The sequence below is a fragment of the Lissotriton vulgaris genome, chromosome 3_1, assembly GCF_964263255.1.
Source record: "Lissotriton vulgaris chromosome 3_1, aLisVul1.2, whole genome shotgun sequence".
Classification (NCBI taxonomy): domain Eukaryota; kingdom Metazoa; phylum Chordata; class Amphibia; order Caudata; family Salamandridae; genus Lissotriton; species Lissotriton vulgaris.
The window spans coordinates 1,009,386,059-1,009,410,822 of NC_141689.1; positions in this window are offsets into that span (position 1 = coordinate 1,009,386,059).

The following is a 24,764-nucleotide window of genomic DNA, read 5'->3' on the forward strand; positions in this document are numbered from 1 at the left end:
AATATCAATTTGTGGGTGGAACTTAGTAATCCTTTGCTTATTGTTGCAGATACCCTTCTACTGAATTCTGAAGTAGACAAGGACTGGAGCGGCAGTCTCTGTTGTTGTTTGTCATCCACTTCCCCTTTTTAACTATTGGAGCCTGTGTTGCAGCCCTTTTCAGGTGCCACACAAGCGTAATAGAAAAATGGATGCTCTATGGGCGGTCGCATCCTAATTCTGTGGGTGGAACTGCTGATTGTATGGTGGTTCATAGAGATGCAGGACTGATAATTCAAGCTTGATTACATTCTCTTTAAGAATTAGCAAGCAATTCTCACAGCTTTCTTGTTATCATTAATACTCAGAGTTAGTGGTGGATTTGTTGATTGATAATTCAAGCAATTTTTATGGCAGTCATTTTGTTCAATTCAGTGCAGTACTAACAAAAGTAGCATTGACTTTGAAGATATATTTGTGTCATTGTTTTCTTTCATGGAAAGGTTTTTCAAGAATACCTGTAGAAGAATTTATAGTCTTAATTAGATTTTGGTGGCTTGGATGAATTTCCATAAAAGCACCCAGACGATGCTCTACCACAGGGACTTCAAGTCATAGCAATGATTGCTACACTGTGATGACAGGCACCAAATGTTCCTGTTGATTATGGGAATCATAGTGACCCAGAATCACATGGAGCAAACTCCCTGTGAATCAGGCTAATTTTGTTTAAAATGTTTTAAAAACCAATAATGCTTTTGGAGTTAGATTTTGAAAAACAAAAAAGTGTGACATGTAGCCCTTAAACAAAACTGCATCAGCTCAGAAATGCTTCTGTCTTCAAAGCATGTGCTGCACTGGTGTTAAAAAATGTAAAAATAGTACATATTTATTCATGAAAAAATAGTTAATAACCTGATATTAAGGATTTTATGTTTTAATAATAAACTAACCCTGGACGTAGTAGGCGTAGTGGGGCTACGCGAAGCTACGTGAAGTGGGCGAGAATCTACGCCCACCTACGCGCTTTGCGTAGCCCCACTATGCGCCACCCGCCACCCTCCCGCCCTCCCTAAATACCCCGTCTTGGATACTAATGACAAATGCGCATGCATGGACGGCCGCGCATGCGCATTAGTATCTGAGACGGCGTTGCGATTACAAGAGGGAGCCCCGGGGACGCAGAGGACAAGGTAAGTGGTTATTAATTCATTTTTAAAGGTAATTTAAGTATTTAGGGAGGCGGGTGGCAGGCAACTTCGCTACGCCCACGGAGTGGGCGTAGTGTTGCTTGCTACGCCTACTTCGCAAAGGGCGAAGTAGGCGGGCGTAGCAAAGTACTTAGCCCAGGGTTATAATAAACACATACAGTTTTTGTATATTTTAACATTAATTTATATTCATGTATAAACAAATGTAATATCATTTAGCATTATTTCCTATGAGGTTTTATTTTAAGTCCTGAGCTCCCTTATTTTCTATGGGAGGGAGTTGCAGTGCCAGTGGTTGGCAATGTGTAGCTCTGGACTAAATTTAAAAGTATAAAGTTATTAGAATCTTGTAAGTTACTACAAGTGGGCCGGCCTCACTGCTGGTAGCACCAAGTACGACAATGTTCATCGGTGCCCTCCAATGGTACTTATATATCTCCCCCTTGATCACTAGGACACTATTCAAAATGTAGCTAGAAGTCATTGCCAAGCTGGAAAGCTCTCTTTCTAATTTTACTATACTGAGGGATCTCAACTTGCATTTTGATGACTCCTCCGACCCAGTAGTGAAGGATCTAACCCATAATCTTCTGGCTCTTCAGATAAAACAAAATGTTACGAGTCCCACTCACGAAAAAGGGCATCTTTTAGGTCCAACTGCAAATGCTATGAACTCTCAGTCAGAGACCCAATCCCAGTACCATAGTCGGACCATTTCCCAGTCCCCTTCTCATGTGATCTACCAATCCCCCCCCCCCCCCCACCCCCCAACACCGGCACAATAAGTAGCTGGTAGCACTCCTGGTCCAACCTCCAGCTGGACTCTTGGAATACAGCTCTAGAAAACAGCATAGATCCCTGCCCCACGGAAGCGAATGACCAATTCAACGACTGGATCAACTCCTCCTGGCACTTGGATGTTCCTAGGAAACAAATACATAAAAGAAACAGGAAAACCCCCTCTCCATGGTGCTCCTCTGAGCTGCATTAATGCAAACAAATCTGCAAAAGACTTGAGAGGAAATGGAGAAAAAACTATGACATAACAAGCAGACACAACTACAGGGACTATAAAAATGTACCAATGTAAAGTGAAGGAGGCACAAGCATTATACTATGAGGAACGAATAAACTCTGCCTCAAACTCCCCATGTGAAATCTTTAAGATAGCTAAACACCTCCTAAAATGAACTGACAGTTTAAAGACACTCTGTAACAAACTTGCTCAGTTCTTTTCCAATAAAATTAAGAATATTTACAACTCCTTCCCTCCCTCCACCCCAACCATCAATCAGCGGCTGATGGAGCACCCCATGTCTGGTGAGCACCTTCTCAGAGAAATTCCCTTGATGGACATGGACACCCTGGTGAATACATGCGCCTCAGTAAAATCTGGCACTCCCAATGATCCAGCACCTCCCCAAATCTTAAGTAGGGCTGGGGATACAATCTTACCAGAGTTACTGAAACTGATAAATTCCTCCATCTCGACTGGTCTAGTACCCCAACCCTGGAAACACTACATGGTGAGGGCACTATTGAAGAAACCCAGTCTGGAACCTGGTTCACTTGGGAATGTTCGCCCAATCTCTCTCCTCTCCTGGGTCAGTAAAATGCAAGAGGAATATGTTAACTCAGTTGTCTCTGCTTTTCTGGAGTCTAGTAACATATTTCACTTGTCTTAAACTGGTTTTCACCCCTAGCATGGGACTGAAACTGCTCTTCTTTCAATAGTTGAAAAGGCCAAAAAGATCCTGGATGAAGGCTATTATTCTTTTGGACCTCAGTGCCGCTTTTGACATTGTTAGCTACCACATGCTGATCCACAGGCTGAGGAAGGTTGGCCTATCAGGTATTGTCATCATCTGGCTACAGTCCTTCCTAAAAGACAGGAGCTTTCAAGTCTTTGAAGGAGATAACTCCTCAGACCAAATCCCACTTGAATGCCGCATCCCTCAGGGCTCATCCTTGAGTCCGACAATGTTTAATGTGTATATAACCTTCAGGCACAGATCATCCTCCCCTTTGGGATAGACATTGTTATGTACGCCGATGACACCCAATTAGTGGTGGCCCTAAAGCATCCAGGATCCATCTCGACTAGTCTAGGCTCCTGCCTGGAGAGAGTTGCCAAATGGATGGAACTCTCATCCCTTAAACTAAATGGAGAGAAAACGGAGCTCATGCTGCTGGGCAAACCATTGTTCTCTGGCATTGGCCCAGCATGGCCAAGTTGTCTTGGCTCCCTACTCCCAAAAAACAGATCAAAAGTCTAGGTATGTGGCTAGATCAGTCACTCACTTTTGATCATCAGACAACCAAATTGGCTGCATCCTGCTGCGGCATCCTGTGGATGCCCCGCAAAGGTCTATGCATCCTTCCATTTTCGGCAAGAAGACTCATGGTCCAGGCCTTAATTTTCTCTCGCCTCGATTATGGAAATGCTTTCTATTTAGGAGCTCACAGGACCACCACAAACAGACTGCAAGTCATCCAGAATTGTGTAGCATGGTTGCTCTTAATGACCCCCAACAGCCAGTCTACAAGACCTGCCCTGAATCACTGCACTGGCTCCGGTTACAGACATAATAAAATTCAAGGCTTTATGCATTGCCCATAAAAACTTCTGGAAGAAAGGCACCCCATCCTCTAAGCTATCATCTCCCCTTTCTGCCCAAATAGATGCCTTTGATCTGCTAGTCTTCACCTAGCCATGGTCCCTAAAATCAACAGGATGAGAAGTGGTGGTCGATCCTTTTGTTTTACCTCTGCTAGGCTTTGGAACACTCTTCCCATCCACTTATGCTCAGAACCAAATCTCCTTCCATTCCGTAAACTTCTGAAAACTTGGGGCCATATTATCAAGAAAGGGCAATACATTATCGCCGCTTTTATCGGCAGGAAACTGCCGCTAAAGCGGCGATAATGGGCTTGATAATATGCCCTTGAGAATTCCAAAAGAAACCCATGTTCGACCAGAACATGGGCCTCTATTGGATATCACAAGGCCATATTAACAAGCCCATTATCGCCGCTTTAGTGGCAGTTTCCTGCCGATAAAAGCGGCGATAATGTATCGCCCTTTCTTGATAATATGGCCCTTGTTTTTTTCAAAACCCCACCTATTAAGCTGCTGTGACCTCCCCTTCTCCCTGCTAGCGCTGGGACACCTTTGGGTAGCCATGGGCTATACAAGTATCCATAACATAGCTTAACAATGACCTCCTATGCCATGGATTACCCAATTACTACCCATTAAAAACCTGCACAAGTTCCATAACCGCGCTATATCACATGCATTTCTGCATGCAGCTCTTTGATGACAGGCAATAGCTCACTGTTCTATATTAGGACATTAACTTATGAATTGCAGGTAACAAAAGGTTCTCTGTAACAAAAGCAGTGACTCACTGAACAATTTTCATGACATGAACTTCTTTGATCTGCAAGGTACATGTGCTTTGCAGCAGGCATAATAATCCTCAGCGCTACTTTATGATGAGTCAAAACATGCACTAGACAAAACTCCATCGCTCTCCAGCAGGTCCATTAGTCACTAGAGTTATCTTGACATTTTTACTGTTGCCGTAAAATTGCTTAAGGCAGGGAACACTGCAGCATGTGCTGGTAACTTCATATGTGATGACAGTGGTCACACCACCCTACATTTTCTTACAAGTATAGTCGGTTAATCAGGCCCTTAATCTCTAACCAATGAGTAGGACTGATCCAGGGGCGTAGGGAAGCACCCACTATACCAGCTTGAGGGGGGGTGCTTTGAACAGATTAATTGTTTCGAATGTCTTTCGAAGTCGGAAGAAGAAACTTACAAATAGTGGAAGAATAAATTACTGACATATAGATTAAAACAGTGACAAAAGGAAGATTATTTGAATAGAAAAAATAAAGTAAGTTAGATGCAAAGGCAATGCGCCAACAGGACAGAAGGAATGTAGAACACAAATAAGCAAACAAGAAAAATTAAAAAGAAGCAGGATGGAACGTAAATAGAAAGAAAATAGAGAAAGAATGATGAAAAAGGAAAAAAGGAAGGGAGAAGGAAGAAAAGAATGAAACTACGAAAGAAGGATAGAAAAACAGAAAAGAAAGGAACAAATAAATAAAGATAAATGATGGAAGGAGAGAAAGGAGAGCAAGAAAGAAGGAAAGCAGAAAAATAGAATGGAAACATGGAAAGTAGAAGTGAGTACTGGACGGAAAGACAAACAAAGGAAAGGAGAAAACAAAGGGTTTAATGGATAGAAGGAATACAAAAATAAAGAAAGATGGAAAGCAGGTAAAAAGTAAGGCCAGTAGGCTAATAAAAAGAAAGTACAAAACAAGAAGAGAAGAATGGGAAAATGGAAAGCAGCAGAGAAAATGAAACAAGAATATGGAGAAGGGCCGAAAGTCAGAAAGGTGTACACATGAAAAGAATAAAAAGAATAGACAGAATGAATGGAAGATAAAAAGAAGGGAGGAGGAGACTGGAAATGGAGGAAATAAATAGAAAATAGGAAATAAAGAAAGGTAGAAAAAAGAAAAGAATGAAAGAAAGAAGTTAATACTGATAAATGTGCATTTTTGCCTAATTATTTTAAAATAATGCTGCAAAATGCATCTTTTTAAAGAACTGTAATAAGGGAAACAAATACTACAGACTCTTTAATAGAAAGTATTTGGAACCCTTGAACTGATTGCACTAGTTTCAACTTGATATGTGTAAGATCTAGCTGAAAAAGGATGTTACCTTGATGCTCATAGAAACCAATAATGTTTTTTATTTTTGTAAAGTTTTTACAGTGTTAACCATTTCTATTAGAACGCTGTAGTATACTGTTTATGTAATTATCCTGTTACTTTCTCCCTTGCTGCTCAGCCAGTGTGAATTCGATGCATGGAACGTTGGTGTGATGGACATGAATGGAATGTTTAGGTGCTTGTGAGGTGTTGTGTGACAGTTGGTGTGTAGGCTGAGCAGCAGGCATGCTGCTCCTGGTGGGCCTGCTCTAAAGGAGTTGTTGGACTTACGTATGTAGTAGCTGTATGGGTTGGCGTCACCCATTATCACTGTTTCCCTTACCTTCCTTACACTATGGATGTTCGTTGGGAATGTGTGTCTCCTCTAGTTTCTGGTTATGTGGCTCCCCCTTGTCTTGGAGGATGTTTCATCAGGTGTTCTACACCCACTTCTATGCTTGTTACAGTGTGTGAGTTGTGCCTACGGCTAGTTCGCGTCATACTGTGTCGTGTCTCCTCTCATGCCGGTCTGATGAAAGGTTGTGGTTGGTGGTGGTCATAGGTGCGATTTGTCGTTCAGCTAACATGTTGTTTCTTCTGCCATATTTTCTGTTGTATTTTTTTTAATTTGTAGAGGGGGAGGATATGTGATATATCATTTATATATTTATCTACACATCTTCTCAGTGTTATACATTTTTCTATGCATCTTCTTCATCTTATCTTGTACTAATATCCTTTGTATCCACTTCATTTTCTCATGGATATTTTCTGTGCATCTCCCGTATATTTTTATTTAATCTTTGTTGTGGTTTTCATTGTATATTTATCTGCATTTGTGGAGTTTAGCATTTTCCCTTTGTTATGGTCTTTTTGTTAAATCCTGTTTGCAGTTTTGTTTATGTGTTATATAGGAGGGGAGGACATGTAGTATCCTGTTTATGTAACAATCCTGTTACTTTCTCCCTTGCTGCTCAGCCAGTGTGAATGTGCTACATGGATTGTTGGTGTGAAGGACCTGAATGCAATGTTGGGTGCCTGCGAGGTGAAGTGTGATAGTTGGTGTATGGGCTGAGCAGCAGGCAGCCTGCTTCTGGTGGGGCGGCTCTACATGAACTTAACAAACTGTAAGCAAGATTTATTAAACCTACTAAAACGACATCTCGGCCACTGGACTTCATTGTTACAAACTCAATTGCTGCTTTGTAATGCCGTCAATAAAGCGAGCATTGTGAATATCTTAAAGTGGATTGATGGGTTACTATTTGGCACAGTCTAATTATACATCTTTGCTAACTTTATTGGATAGCTGTGGAAGGTTCTACATATGTGAGTATCTTAATCACACTGTGGTCTAAACTTGAAGCTAGTTTTGATCAGAGAAAATAGGTTTTTATAGGGGTGAGTAAATGCTAGATTCAAATGAGTTCAAAGAGTTGGCATTAGTAAGCTCTGAAGAGAGAGACCGAATCTCATCAAGAACAGTGTTCATTTTAGAAGAAAATGTGTTGAGTTAAAAGACCTGGTGGTGAGTGCATTTCTATTATTATTGTCAAAGCTAAGGAGTGTGGCAGGCAAACTGTGTGTAAACAAAGTCCTTATCTATTGTTGTGTTAAAGCAAAGCGGGTTGGAGATTCGGGAGACTTTAGAATATCAGTGTGACTTAGTAGTCTGTTACTGTGGAAAGTTGGACATTCTAGGACAGGTTCTGAAGCACTGTTGAAATTTCTGATTTGAGCCTAAGTGAAGTGATGATTATCCTGGGCAACATTTTTATTACACTGGTGTAATCTCACATAAGTTCTTGCATTTTGCTTTATGCTTGCTATGCAAAATTACACCTGGTCCCATAATTGAAGATCGTCCAGGAAAAGAAATCCTATCACAGAAATGCATGAATCCGAGCAGCTACTTTTTGCAGTACTTTTGTTTTCTGTTTTTTGGCATGAAATAAATCCTCACGCCCAAAAATAGAAGCAAATATGCCTTTAAGAGCAAAATATAAAACACTATATGGCAGTGCAATTTTGCATCATTTTCAGTAATTTTTACAACATTTCACGTAATTACGCAAAAGGATATTACTCAAATATTGCAAACTCCTAGTGGTGATCATATGAGACCGGATTATATAGATGATGAGATTTGTTGTCAAAAGTATGTGAGACCGTACCTGAAAGGCAATTCTTGAGATTAAGGAAGAGTTGCAAAATGAGAGTCAATTGTACGTAAATTTCCTGATTTTTCCATTTATATTCATTAAGATTGGAAATTTGGCATGAAAGGAGGGTTTTGGTGAGGCTAATAGTTTGAGTTCATAAGGCATTTTGGAATTACAACAGCTCTTCAATGAGAAGGTGAAAATGTATTGCCATACTAATGATTTGTTGGAAATAAAATGCTAGTTTTCAGTCAATGCCTATGTCAGCAAGAGAACTGGTCTAAGGTGAGTGTTTCAGGGAATTGTTTAAGTAGCCTATCTTCAAGAGATGTGGATTATTTTTGGGGTGGGTAGTTCATAACACTATTTCATCAGGGTGAACCCCCAAATTCACATAATTATCATGAGCTCTACCCCCCTGAGATGCCATAGAGCAGACAGGCTTAAATTAAGGCATTGTGTAAAGTATTTATGTAGTATCAAAACAGTAATAAAGTCAAAAACAGCATGTAATAAAAACTCAAAAAATAAAAATGGCGCAGCTTGCTAAACATAATGACAGCAAAACATCTAATAAAGGAAACAGGAGATATCAGTTAATGAAGTTGAAGGAGACAATAGCGCTGGAGGAAACCCACTTTTCTGCATCGTCTACCCAGATTTTTCACTTTTCTCTAGACACTATTTTTACTGAAATAAAACTCTGTGCACTTTACCCCTGCTAAGCAGGAGTAAAGTGTCAGTGCTCCCCTTTAATCGTAGTTTAATTGACTTACTACTAAATGACCTATTTAACTTGCCTATAAGACCCTAGTATATGGTGTAGAAAATGTATCCAGGGCTTGGAAGTTAAATGCCACTGTGGACTCTAGCATCTTTTGTGCCATTCATAGATTCGGCATGGAAAACATGGTGGCAGGCCTACCATTTGACTTGTGACTGCAGCAGACTAAAAACCTGCAGTGAAGCCTGTCAAAATAACCCTTTTTTGACATGCAGGAAATCCTGCTTTTATAAATTAATGTCACCCATAAGTGCACTTTCTTGCCCACAAGGTAGGGTACCTGTAATTTAAAAGTGAAACATGTGCAAAACTAAATTTGACATGTTTCTCCAGTGGCCTTAAGGCTATTTTCACTTCTAATGCAGTAGCTAAATCATAGAAAACATCAAAGTCCAGATTATAAACTTTAATCTGTAACTTTGTACCAGAACAAGCTTCTAATTTCACTTGAAGTCTATTTTTATTATTTATTAAAAGCCAAATTCAATGATGAATTGAGAGTTTTAGTAAATATTTAGGGAAAGTAGCTTTGAGAAAATTACAGTATCCCGGTCTGAAGTTTCTGGAAGCTAATTTAAATATGCTTTCCAGTAGCTGTCCAGACACCTGTTTAACCTTAATAAGATTTAAAAACTGCTCCCAGAGCAGGGACTGTGGCCTGGGTGCAGGGAGGTATTTTCTTCACCTGGTAGTAAGAAACGTTGGGTAGAGTCCCAGCACTTATTTAACTTCAAAGGGGCCTGCACTATCAGTAGTAAATGACTAGTGGCACATGGAAAGGACCAGCCTTTGTCCCCTTCGTCAAGTTGGCATGAAACCCAGCGGGAGGAGAGATAACCCAGAAACAGTTTTGAGTTACCATGGAGGATGAGACTGCTCATTGCCGTTGGGGCCCTCTGGTTGGGTACACAAGCTCTGCACAAGGGCAAAAGGGGTCCCCCATCATGAATTTTGGGAGTGCAGTGCAGGGCAGGATTGTTTGCAGAAGGACAATCAGGAATTGCTGCATTAAGGGGGTAGGGTCGCTTCTAAGAACGTTTACACCATTGGTTAGTCACCCCCTCCCACTAGCTGGTATCAAGCACAAATGTGACATTTCAAGACACCATCCTGAGAACACTTTCTGGACCTGTGAAAGGTCGTAAGAGGACAAAAAAGGAGCTTCAAAGGTTAGTGAGTTGACCTCCTGTGTGTATACAGTGTAACTGCATGCTGACGAACCATGTTTTCCTGGATGACCAGTTGCCAGTTACAACTGGACCTGCACTGGACACTGAACAATGCCATTGTTGAAACAAACCTTGATGTCCTAAAATTCCTTCTGAAGCCCGGGACCCTCAGGCATATATTTGACTAATGTCACTTAGAAAAACGCTGACTTCCAGCCTCTGGTGGGCAGGGACCAACCACTAGAGCAGATCCAGCAACTGTGTGACTTTGATGGGCTGAAGAAATTTGTGAATGTCCTAAAATTCAGAAATCTAAACAAATTGTAGTGGAAACGTACAGTGATTAGTGAATGGTGTCTAAAATGCATACTTAGCCCAATTTCACTAGATTTCAGTTTCAGTGTGCATTAAAAGTGGAGAAAGTCATTGATGAAGTTGTGCATGCATCACTTTGTGACACCTTTGTGTATATTGTGATTATTCCATCATCTACTCATCTCCTAGGGACTACCATTTTCTGATTTCTTGCCTAAATTGACATCAGCAGAATTTTGGAATAGTTTATGCATTCATGGCCATAAATATTTGTGTGCTTGGATTCAATGAATAAGGTGACAAAGGGGAACTTTCACCAGGGGGTTAGAGGCAGCCCTTCTAAAATGCTGTTTGGCCATCCTGTTAGGAGTCTTCGAAGTCTAGTGAGGGAAAGATGGGAGAAACATCTCAAGGAGCCCAAGCAGGACATAGTGGACTATGTACTGGGTCTGAGATCACATACAGCTGAGTATATGAAAAAGGCAAATAAGCAACAACAGGACATCCGGGAGCTTATCAAGCACTGGTATGACCAGCAGTCAGCATCCTTCTCAATGTGCGCTCCCTGCACCAACATGCCGTAGAGATCTGGGACCTGATCGACACCCTCTCACCTGATGTTGCATTCTTCACGGAAACCTGGACAAACGCCACCTCCACCCCCGACTTCGCCACTGCCATCCCTGACAGTTACATGATCCAGAGAAAAGACAGACCGACCTGCCAAGGAGGTGGACTCGCCATCGCACACAAGACCCCACTCCGACTCTCCACTTCCAGCAAGAGCGTCCCCCTCTCCAATACAGAACACCTCCACTTCCAGATCCAGACTTAGCCCCAGGACCATGCTACATGGCACCCTCATCCACCGACTGCCTGGACCGCCTGGACCCACACTCACCATGCAACCACCATTGCTGAACTCACCACCCCCCACGCCATCACGTCTACAGACTACATTCCAGTCAAAGACCTAAATTTCCACCTCAACAATGACCCTGGCTCGACCACTCTCCTCGTCAACCTCCCCAACCTTGGACTGAATCAGCTTGTCAACACGCCCACCCACAGAGTGGGCCACACCCTCGACCCCATCTTCTTAGTAGGGACTAACATCCGCTTCAGTCACACTACCCAACCCCCCTGTACCGACTACCACTACGTCCATTTCACGTTCAACACCACCAACGCACCCAAGCCCGCCCTATGCCCACCATGAAGGAACTGGAGCATGGTCGCAGAGGAAGTCCTCAACAGCACCCTCCTCCATGACCCCCCCAGTGCCACAACTGGGACCAACTCCGCAGCCAAAGAACTTCACCACTGGATCTCTCGCTGGGCCGAAAATCTTGCAACCCTCTGACAAACAATGCACTCTTAAAGCCGCCTGGTTCACCGCAGAACTTCAAGAAGCCAGACGATCCTGAAGACACCTGGAGAAAACCTGGCGAAACCTGGGTACCACTGAATCGTGGAACATCCACAAGAGCGCCCTGAAGGATCACCACAAGAGCATAAGACCAAACAGACCTTCATAAGAGACAAAGTCCAGACCAATGTATCCAATGCCTGGGAACTGTTCAACATCATACAGTAGTTTGCTAAACCCACCAGTAAATCCACGGATGTCACGCCCACACAGGAACCCTGCGACAAGCTCAGCTCCTACCTCCATCTGAAGATCAAGGCTCTCTAACAACTTCAGCGTACCTACGACGAACACCAACCCCCCACAGACATACCTACCATGACATCCTGGGACCCCATGACCATCGAACTTATCACCACAACCATGAAAAAAACCACTCAGGTGCCCCAACGGACCCCTGCCCACCACGCATATTCCACAGAGTCACATCTACTCAGATGACTGGAAATGGGCAGAGGTAAAACCCCTCCACAAGAAACCAACGGCCGACGGACCTGAAAAACTACTGACCCTTCTATCTCCTTCCCTTTGTGGCCAAATTCACTGAGAGAATCGTAAACACCCAGATGACCGCCTTAATAGAAGAGAACTCCTTTCTGGACGCCTCTCAGTCTGATTTCTGCAGCACCCACAGCACCAAGACCCCCCTACTCACAGCCACCGATGACATCTGCATGCTACTGGACCAGGGACACACCATGATCCTCATCCTTCTTGACCTCTCCGCAGCTTTTGACACCATCTCACATCACACGCTCGCTGCCAGACTGCACGACGCAGGAGCTGCCCTCGACTAGATCGGAACCTTCCTCTCCAACAGGACACAGAGGATCCGACTCCCGCCCTTCCTCTCGAAACCCACAGAAATCCACTGAGGAGTACCCAAGGGATCATCTCTCAGCCCCAAGCTCTTCAATATCTAATGGTCCCCCTCAACACCATCGTCAGACAGCATGGACTCAACATTGTATCCTATGCCGACGACACCCAACTCATCCACTCACTCACAAAGAATCCCGATGACACCAGACTCTGCTTCCAGGAAGGAATAATGAACGTGGCAGCCTGGATGAAGGACTGCAGCCTGGATGAAGGACAGCTGCCTAAAGCTAAACTCATCCTCGAACCTCTCACTACCGCCTGGGACAACAACTGGTGGCCACCCACCCTCAGGAGTCCACCCACCCCTACAGACCACGCTCGGAACCTCTGCATCATCCTGGACTCCTCCCTCTCCATGAACCGCCAGATCAACGCTGTCAGCTCCACCTGCTTCAACTGCCTCTGCATCCTCCGCAGGAACTTCAAATGGATCTCCCCGACTGCAGAAGAACTGTCACCCACGCACTCATAACCAGCAGACTGGACTACGGAAACACCCTCTATGCCAGAATCAACAAAACCCTGCTATGCAGACTACAAACCATCCAGAACACCGCTGCCAGACTCATCCTCAGGACTCCGTGCCATAAGCACATGACCTAACACATACGAGGCATCCACTGGCTCCCTGTTGAAAAGAGGGTAACCTTCAAACTCCTTACCCACGCCTACAAATCACTCAACAACATCCAACCCAATTATCTCAATGAAAGACTGTCCTTCCACATACTCAAGAGGAACCTCCGCTTCGCCAACCTCACCCTGGCAGAGGTTCCCCACATCCGCTGAAAGAGAACCGGCAGGAGAGCTTTCTCTTACATTGCAGCGAAAACCTGGAACGAGCTACCCATGAACATCAGATGCTCACCCACCCTGCACACGTTCAGGAAGGACCTCAAGACCTGGCTCTACTACTGCCCCGGAGCCGCCACTCCCCCCAGCGCATTGAGACCCTCATGGGTGAGTAGCGTGTTATATTAACCCCTGATTGATTGATTGATTGATTGGTTGGTTGATTGAGTACCAACCAGGTCAGCTGATGTCGAATCCTGTGGCTCCCAGGCCCCTCCAGGACAAGTGAACTTGGCCCTATCCAATCTTGGAAAAGAAAGGGGAAGTCACCTACTTGGAACACTTAGGCACCCCTAGAAGTCCACATAGAGTTCTCCATGCCAATTGCCCAAAATCCCACCAGGACAGGGCTGACATGACCATACTGATGCTTATTAATGGAGGTCAGGAGGAGGAAACTGAACCCTCCCTGACTTACTGTCAAATAACCCACAAGATAGGTCAGTTGAGGGTGTTGTTTCACTCGAAAGCAATCTGACAGCCGGCAAGTCCTAGGTCACTTTGCTAAGCTCTTCTCTTTGACCCCTGATCAGACAACATGGTGTACCCATGATGTGGACACAGATGACAGCCTCCCTGTTAAAAACAAGATATACAGATTGCCAGACAAAGTCAAAACTTGTATTTAGACTGAGGTCATCCAGATGATAGAGCTAGGGTTAATGGAATCCTCTGAAAGTCCCTGGGCTAGCCCATTGGTACTGGTTCCCAAGCCTCATTCCAAAAGTGAAAAACCTGAAGTTAGCCTCTGTGTGGATTACAGGGGTTTAAATGCAGTCACTAAAACTAATGCACATCCCATCTCAAGCACAGGTTGAATTGATTAACATGCTGGGTGCAGTCAAATTATTAAGTACTTTGAGTTAACATCGGGGTACTGGCAGATTGGACTCACCCAGGGAGCAAAGAAGAGGTAAACATGTTCGACCCCAGAAGGCCACTTCCAATTTAGTGTGATGGTTTTTCAACTAAAACATGCTCCTGTCCCTTCCAAAGCTTGGTGAATTGAGTTTTCTCAGGCCTGGACATCTTTAGTGCAGCATATTTAGATGATACAGATGTATTTAGTTCTACCTGGAAGATCACCTGGTCCACCTGAGATTTTACAGGTCCTGCATTAGGTAGGCCTAACTATCAATGCAATAAGGCAGAGAACTGTTGAGTGCATGGGCCACCTTAGAGGTGGAGTCAAGCCCAAACTTTCCAACACAAGATCCAGAATATACTGAAGTAGGAGGCTCCCCAAACTCAGCTTAGGACCTAACTTGGCTTGACTGGGTACTACAGAAGGTTTGTGAAGGGTTATGGGACCATTGTGGCCTGACTAACTGAATGTATCTCCACAAATCAGCCTTGCAAGGTCATCTGGACCACAGGTTGCCAAAAAGCCTTTGACACCCTTAAAGAGGTTATGTACTCACCAATGGTTCTGAAGGCACTTGCCTATGGAAAGCACATCATTGCCCAAACAAATGCTTCTGAACATAGGATTGGGCAGTGTTGTCACATACAAATGATGCCAACAGACCTCTCAGATGGCTGATGCAGATTAGAGGGGAAACCCCAAACTGTTGAGGTTGTCCATTTCCCTATAGGGGATGGACTTTGCAGTGGAACACAGACCAGGGACTGACCATAACAATGCAGATGGCCTTTCTATGTTTTTCCACTTAAACAATGAGAACTACCAGTGGATTGGTTAGTTGCTCATCATCTTTCGTCTCTGGGGTTCGTGCAGTAAAGTTCCCTTTTTGTATGGTCACCCCTCAGGTTTTGCTCCAAAGCTGATGGTTATGACTCTGAGTGCACTGGAGCCTGCTGCCTAGGCCCCAGATGCCAGTATTCTCTCCCTAAAACTGTTATGTGTAAATTGGCAATCCCAAATTACACAAACTGTACCCACCCTATAAGTATCAATGGTATCCAGGCCATGGATGGAAAAGGGTCCCCAGGGCTTGCAGCACTGGCTGTGCCTCCCTGGGCTACCCATAGAAACTACTGACAGCAGACATGCTACTGCAAAGTACAGGAGCAGTGCAAACTGCTTGACCATCAACTTTGCTCCCACCCTGTGAGGCTATAAAAATGCCCTGTCTCTGATATATACCTGTTACCCCTAAGAAAGTCCTCCTAAAGCCAAGGAGGCAGGGTGGATTATATTGAAGAGTGGACATGTAAGTGCAAGCGTAAGTGACCCGATATTGCTGTTTACCATTAAAGGACACTATAAGTGTTAGACAGTCCATGGGATAATATGGGCTGGCCCCCAGGCTTACCTGAGGTTGGCAACTCCATTATAGTACCGCCTAAATATGTTGTGTTTCGTATCTCATGTTGAGGGTGATGTGGCATGTACCAAGGTGGCTACCTTAAATGTTGCCCACCTGGTTGCCCCAGCATCTCTATGCTCTGGCTGGAAAGCCCACATTTCCCATGTTTACTACATCCAAGACGGGATTCTGACCTCCTGCCAGACAGTGTGATCACTCCCAGGAGTAAGGAACACAGGCTTGGGCAGGAAGGAGGTCACACCTCACTCCTCCCAAGCAGGCCGGTGAAGTGGCACATAATGGTGGGAGCTTCAAAGGCTGTACAGCCTCCGTTATGCATCAGAGCTGACTTCTATAGGAGGAAACAGCTCTCCCCCTTCCCCATGGAAAAAATGTGCACCAGGACAGGCAGGAAATTAGTTATACAAGGAGGTGTACACCCCAGGAACATCAGCCACAACCCAGGGTGAGCGGCCTCATCTGTACACTAAAATTTTATTTCTGGCACCTTTAGGAGTGGCAGAATAGAGGGTTTCTTTGTAGAAAAGGTAACCCACACCCTGGATGTGGTCAACTGAGGGGCTGACTAGCATTAGAGACTATCATCCCATTGGCTACTTGCTTTCACACCCCTAACTCCCCACAATATTTGGGCCATCCCAGACACCAGAACCTCAGTTCTGAACAACCTGCATCAAAGGGGACAGATGCAGAGACCTGTGTCAGCGACAACAGGACTTTCACAAAGCAAAAGAGGGATACCCTGCACTTGTGGCAACGCCCTGTACCTGCCTGGTAGAGACACATCCTAGGCTATCTCTCAGTACTCCTAGACAGAGGGACCCCTGTGTAACCCTGAAGCACCCTCAGACTCCCCTAGACTAGTGGCATTAATGCCCTGTAAACTAAAGGTAAAATAATGCTCTGGATCAGAAGTCTCATTGGCCATCAGGCACTCAGAGTGATTGCCCAAATCCAGATGGTCTAGTGCATTGTGGGAACTGTAGTCCTGCCTTCCATGAAGTTAAAGGCAGCTACCACCTTCCCGCCATTCCCAGGAACCACTGGATGTTGATTTTACTTTCTGCTGTTCTTATCGCTGCCAAGACTTGTTGGTCACCAGTCTGGAAACCAGCCCTTTTACTCTACGCTGCACCTAGAGGGCACTCCATCTGACCTAAGACCAACATCAGCAACCACCCAGTTGTTGTGTTTTTGCTTATTTTTCCCCGCAGAACTGTTTCAGTGGTAAAAGCAGCTCTCCCATGGCTCCCAATCAGCACCAGGAACAGCATCACCTTTACCCTGCAAGTGTACCACGGAAATCAACCTGTAACTGACCGATTGTCACTTCTGCTTTTTCCCATTGACCACAATGATAAAGTTTCACTGTATTATTTTGCACTGATTTTGCATTGCTTCAAAAAACTATAACTCGAAATTATGCGTATGCTATTCCGTTCTGTCTAAGTTAAGATAAAAATAGATTATTTTTATAAATTAGTGTAGGATTTGTATTGAGTCATGTCATTTACTTATTGTTCATATTGGTACTCTGAAATGCTTAACACGTGTTCCTCTAATTAAGGCTGACTTCTCTTTGTCACACTACCAAGACTAAGCTAACGATTTATTAGTGTGAATCCAAGAGCCATCTTTGGAGTATTGTGATAGTATTACATGGATCAGGTCTAACCAACACACCACATAATACTCTACCTTCCTACAGTCCCTAATTGTATGTTTATGATTCAAAATCAGAATGTCTACTTTGCAGGTAAGCCACTAGACAAAACTGCTCAAAACCAAACATGGATGTAGTGAATGGTCCATCTCAAATTCCTTTTTATGTTCTTATGTGAATTAGTCTAGAAATATTTGCGAAGAATGTTATAATAATATATTCACAGTTTGATTTGTGAATGAGCTCCTGCACCACAGTTTGGATCTAAGATCTAAGCTGACTAGCTGCGATGTTTTTCTCTCATCTGCCTTTAATATGAAAAGAAGTTGCCTGTAGCATGAAAACTATTTTGTTGAGGTTATAGCTGAGCACACTCCACTCCCAAGGCTCTAGCGTATATCTGGATCTGTAGAAATACCATAAGTTCTATGAACAGCGAAGAACCAAGATGCAGGGTTTGTGAACCAACGTTGAAGTCCTAATAATGTAGATTCTGCCAGCTATTATGGGTTTGTGAAACGGATCTTCCAGTTTTGAGAATCTCATTGTGAACTCCAATTTGCTGGAGGCAAGTTAATGAAACACCAGCTTCTAGACAAAGAGGGTGTAAGCCTGGAATCCAGTAAGCATATCTAGAGAATATTGCGGAAGCAATGCTGGGCCCAGTCCTCCACTATTTTGTTAACAAAATGGTTTGCAATTGTAGTACTGAAGGGCATAATAGGGGAAAAGGAAGTGATCTTGAGAGCTTGGCCATTCACTTGTAGAGAATTCTGGTTAGCCTGTAACTGAATGCTGGAAGTGTCAAAACTCAAAGTGAAAGACAGTGTAGGTGCTGCTTGAACAAACATCAATATCAGAGATTGACTACTTGCGGGTGCTGACAGGTTGCACCAACACTGTGCCAGCACTTGTTGATTTCCAATACTGTGGCTCTTATGGAGCTAACCAATTATAATCTAGTTGCTTCATTGGTGGATGTCTGACTGGATTTTGTGCTGTTACTGTACAGCCAAATTCAGCAACATTTATGGCACAGTGTGCTGATATGGACAACAGCCCTGGTTCTTGGACTTGAAGTCAATTGTGTACTTGCACTAAAGTATTGGTTTACAGTGGATTGACACCAATGGCATTGTTTGATGATATTGGACCCTCAATGTTTTGATTTGTAGTACTAGGCCATCAACGTCTTGTAATGCAGACTCGAAATACAGAAGTAGAGATGCGAAGATTAGCTATAACCTCTAACAAATTGCTGGTTAAGTGCACAGTGACCTGACCTTTAAATTGATGCCCACATTTGCTAATATATTGAGTATAAATTGTGTGTTATAATATATGTTGAAAACGCAGACGGCCTACTCATGTCAATGCAAGCATCAGCAGCAGAAAGATGTGTACAGATGTATATTCTAAAGGAAAAATACAGGACTAAACTGTCTGTAATAGCAGAATAGAAAGCACAAATGAGTCAGGACCTGGAGGGAGGGAAGTAGACACAAGGTTTAGTAGAAATATAATTAGACCCAGCAGAAATGGAAAGTCACAGACCTGCCTTGCAAGAACACGTCTCTCAGAAAATATGTAGATAAAGCAGCACAGGATAGGTGGGAGATTAGGCCTTGCAGAGCAGTAGACATGTAGGGAGTAGAGCATTGCTAGGCTTCAAAGCACAAGACAAGCAAAGAGCACCAGTAGTATTACAGTTGTGTAAGAATGTAACAATATTAAATGCACATGAGTTGCATTATATAAACATTTTATTACATGTTTTGTAGAAAGTATTACCTTTTCATATACTGTTGTGCTTGAGCAAATGTTTGATCCAACATGAAAATGTATTACATATTTGTGATTACAAATGTATAAAAGAAACTGCCCTCCACATTGTAGGGTGAAGTTCAGATTTTGGTTCCACAGAGCTGACTGATCTTCCACACGCTCTTTATAAACTCTATGCTATAGAGCCAACAAAAGTTGTGTCGTCATTTTCTTTCGTCAGGTAACCATTGCATCTCTTTTTTGATGCAGCCCAGATGCAATATGTATGTTGGAATTTGATAGCCCCACAAAGCCTACTTTGCATGGTTTTGCTTAGCTTAGTAAAACAAAAAAGCAACGCAAGCTGTTAAATATAATATCATATCGATATTTAAATATTTTTGTTATGTCCACAAAATGTTTTTGCTGTTGGATAAGGAACAACAATGTTCACTTCTCATTATTTACAAAACCTATACAAGGCACTCATTGTATTTCATTTAAAATTAGACATAAATGAAGTAAGACAAAAATACACATTGCCCAGAAAAAATCATACAATGACTTTTAACATTAACATATAATCACAAATATATACAAATATACACTGCTACCAGTCGTAAGCAGAAATCAACAAAAGCCGCCCAAAGCCTATAATTCAGGGAAACCACCCAACGGGGATGTATTTTATAAGCAACCTATTTTAAACAAATTTCTTTAGTTGCTGCATTAATTAAAAAACATAGGGCCTTATTTATGAAAAGTGACGCATCGCTGCGAGAAAACAGCGATGCGTCACTTTTCATTGCGCCCTCCTTGCGACCCCAATGATGCGACATATTTACAATATGACGCATCATTGCGCAACGACTTACAGATACGTCAGTATTTCTGACGTATCTGTAAAAGCAAAAGTGACACATTGCTGGAGTGTGTCACAAAAGTGACGCAACTTCAGCAATGCGTCCTTTCACATGGGGCAAGCCCCACGTGAAAGGGCCTGCGTCAGTCTTATGCCTACTGTGAGGTAGGTGCAAGATTTTGACGCAACGGCGTCCTAGAAGTGACGCAGTGAAATCTCATAGATTTCACTGCGTCACTTCTACGACCTTTCTTCCGTCAATACGCCCCCCCTTGCATACATTATACCTGTCACAGGTATATTGTGGCGCATGGGTTTACAAAGTGACGCATCTACCTAGATGTGTCACTTTGTAAATATAGGGCAACAAGGCGCATTTTTTACGCCACTGGTGCGTCACAAAAAGGGACGCACAGCCTCATAAATGAGGCCCATAGTCCCCCGTTGGTGAACAAGGTGCCAACGCGTTTCGAATCCCTTTTAGTCAGGGGCTTCTCCTCAGGGCCGTGACTGGAATTCTATGGGAGACAAAACCTTTGCTTAGACTACTAGTCAAAACAAAACAACCCTTTTCCTCTCTAAAACGTTATTATGCCATCTCCATTTACCTTTGAGTTCGGAGCTCTTTAAATGAAGGATTGTTGTTCCATTAAAGGTGATCCGTAAACAAAGACTTTTATTTAGTGCTCATGGGCATCCATCTGCATCCACCCATGAATTTTGACGCAAACCAAGATATACTAAAGCTTGCAAACATAGGGCCTCATTTATGAAAAGTGACGCATCGCTGCGTAAAAACAGCGATGCATCACTTTTCACTGCGCACTCCTTACGACATTCCTGATGCGTCATATTTAATGTATGACGCATCATGTCGCAAGGAGTTACAGATACGTCAGTATTTCTGACGTATCTGTAAGCGCAAAAGTGACGCATTGCTGGAGTGTGTCACAAAAGTGACGCAACTCCAGCAATGCGTCCTTTCACATGGGGAAAGCCCCATGTGATAGGGCTTGCGTCAGTCTTACGCCTGCTGTGAGGCAGGCGTAAGAGTTTGACGCAACAGCGTCCTAAAAGTGACGCAGTGAAATCTCATAGATTTCACTGCGTCACTATTACGAGGCTTTTTGCGGGGGAACGCCCCCTCTGCATACATTATACCTGACGCATGTATAATGTGGCGCAGGGGTTTAAAAAGTGACGCATCTACCTAGATGCGTCACTTTTTAAATATGGCGCAACAAGGCGCATTTTGTACGCCGCTCAGATTAGGTTCAAGTTCAAATGCAGCTAGTGTGAGGTGGATTACAAGGTGGTAGAAAGACCTCTGCATGTTTGTTCTTGGGCCTGGTGTCACAAAGGAGGCGAGGTAATGATCGAGGTGTGGTTGCCTTTGCCCTTTGTACTGGGGTAGGGTCCCCACATGCTGGGCAGTTCTGCTTTTTCTGGCGGGTGGTCCTGTTCAGGTCAGGGTCTGGCTTCCCGTACAGTTTTGCATCAGAAGCTCTTGACACACTATGAGAGAAAGGTGAACATGAGAAAAGGGAATTGTGAAATGGATGGCAAACTTATGCTCATATTTGTAATCATTCTATTAAGCATAGGTTTTCGAATAAATGACAGTAAAATAGAACTTGGCGAATGAGAAAGACAGACACAAATATAGGGGCAGAAGGCATGGGAACATGGCATTATGAGAGGTCGTGCTCTGTACCCTAAGCCGTCTTGGAATGTCAATGTGCCAAAAGCCCCACTGCTTATGGTCAAGGATGGAGCCGTGAAGACTCTGAGGACTAGGCATGGCATGTGGCAGGCCTTATAGACGGCAACACATGCTGTGGAGGAAGGCAGGCAGCAATACTTGGTGTAGGGCACGGCTGAAGGCTATTTCATGAGCCCATAGTGCATTGGGGTGGATCCCTTGAGCTCTATAGATACAGGAATGGAGTGCTAGCAAGAGCCACATGGTTTTCTGTGGTGTGGGTAAAAACGGTAAGGGCACTGCGTGCAAGTTATGACCAAGGACTATGCCTTGTGTCCAGTGCTTGCCAACATAGGCAAAGGCCTCTTACAGTGGGTACTGTAGGCAGGTGCCAGAGAAAGCCATCGCTAAAACAAGGAAGCCCACTGCAAAAATGTGCTAAATTGTTTGCAGTTTTCTCCCAAGATCAAAAACCCATGTGTGCTATAAACAAAATAATGACCTTTAAACAACAACAGAATGTAATTAGGATGCTAATCTTAACAACAATAAAATTCTCTTTAATTATGATCCACTTAATCATAAAACCCGCATGCACTGATCAGATAATGTAATAGGTTTCTTTTCACTGATCCTAAAGAAAGCCATTTGACCCTAAGTGGCAAACAAGCTATAGCTGAAACATGTAGATCGAGATACAGATGTGTGAGCTCATATTGTCTCTTATCACATCAAACCTTTCTGTTTTTAACCTTACCAAAGGGTCCCATTAATAAAACTAAGCTATCTAAGAAGGAACACCTTTAGATAATTTTTCATTCATTTGGACCCCTGGAAATAAACCTCTCCGCTGTAACTCAGGCATCCGAAGCACACCGAGATACACTGGGAGGGCATATTATCAAGAACGGCGCTAAAATTATCGCTGATACAGCAGCAGGAAACTACAGCTAAAGTTGCAATAATGGGCTTGAAATTATGCCCTTGTAAATTCCCATAGCAGCCCAGGTTCTGGTGTTAACCTGAGCTTCTATGGCAATTCACAAGGGCATACTATCGAGCCAATTATCGCCGCTTTAGCCACAGTTTCCTGCCGCTAAAGCGGCGATAATTTATCGCTGTTCTTGATAATATGCCCCTGGGTGTACTCGGTGGGAACCATGTGATGAAGCAAGCCACTAATAGAAGTAGTGGGTGAGGGTTCTTTTACAAAAACTAGGGGAACCACTCCTTTGATCAAGGGAGATATGACATACGGTGCAGTCTCTCTCTCATTTGATGCTTAAATAGATGACAGTTTGGAAGTAGAACGAACGTACGCACTTCGTACTTTATTTGTTGATTTGATATAATCGGTGGCAGATCTAAAGGTTTTGCCAAGTGAGTAATCCATGAAGTCACATAAATTGCATTGCATTTTAATGTCTGCAGATAGGAAAATTGCAGGTGCCTTAGTTCTCTTTGTGATCATTCAAGGATTTGTTGGCAGTGGCACTTGCAGCCAGACAGCTGTGTTTAATGCCTTTGACAATATCTATTCTATTGAGTGTGAATGTAACACACCTTCTCATCCACACCTTACCTGCTGAAACATCAAGCTAACCAGAGTGGCAATGTAGGTTTACTACTGAATGTATCTGTTTTAGAGTATCTACTGCTTGAGAGTAATTATTTCAGCCTTCACATTGTTAGTGCAGGCTTAAATCTGCGGTTAATGAGTTCAACTATATCCACTGCTCGGAAGTGGATCTGCAGCAGGTTTCATTAACCATGCAGATTCCGCAGAGACTTCCAGATATTTACATTGGTCTTGAAACTTTACTACTGCCTTTACCATGTTTCAAAATATGCATCACGGAGGAGGGCAACTGCAGCAACCTTTCATCTTTCTATAATGTTGAATGAGTGGTTGAAGGAGATTTAATGGTTGGATAGCTAACCAGTAATATAAAATTGTAAATTGATACTTGTATATCGCACTACTCACCCGCAAGGGTCTCAAGGCGCTTGTACAAATAACGCTGTGGAACCCATCCTGGCTTTCCCTGTGAGGCGTCCACTCCTGGGCACCCCCAAGGTGGAGGCCAGGCATCCTTAGCGTTGTGGGGATTAAGCAAGCTATTGCCCAGAGTTGCAAAGTGGGACTCCATGATTGGAATAGGCACCGAGGCGAGAATTATCAGGTCCGTGGAATTTTGAGCCCAAGACCCGCCGAGGCGGAGAATTGAACCCTGGTCCCAGGCTAGACCTCTGCATCACTGTCCGCCGCTCTAATCATTGAGCCACACTTCTCTATAGTATTTTTAGGTATTGGATGTAACTGCACCATCCATTCAACTATAATTATTAGCAGATATTGTGGGACATGTTTACAAGGAGATTATATAGATTGGCGCCTCAAGCAATTTTGCCGGTCTGAGCTACTTCATTTTAAAAATGCATGCATGCACTGCATTTTCAAGAATACTATGCACCCCTGTGCTTTCCCCTGCGCAGGTGCTAAAACAGCAGCTCTGCGCCAACGCAGGCACCCTTAGACTGTGGTGCAAGGGTGCCTGCATTGCAGAGGACAGCTTCCTGCACAAAAACATTCATTAATGGGGTTTTGCTCATTCTATGTGTGCTGCAGATGCAGCACACATAAGGCAAAAGATGAGGAAAAATAAAAGTATTTTTGTTCGCTGTGCAACTTTAACAACGCCCCCCCTCCCCCCAAACCCCACCCGCATTCGTTTTTGGCACTGCTTCAGATTTACAAATCCTTGTACATCTGAGGCAGGGTCAAAAAGCCATGAGTGTTGCATGCAAGCACCCACAGCAACACCCACGACATGCACCTTTGATGAAGAGAATTGAGTGAAAGAAGGCGATATATGCAAGGCTGTGTAAAGCCACACAAAGGGAATATTTACTAGGAAATGGCGCAGCGCTACAAGATATTTAGTAGTCCACACAGAGT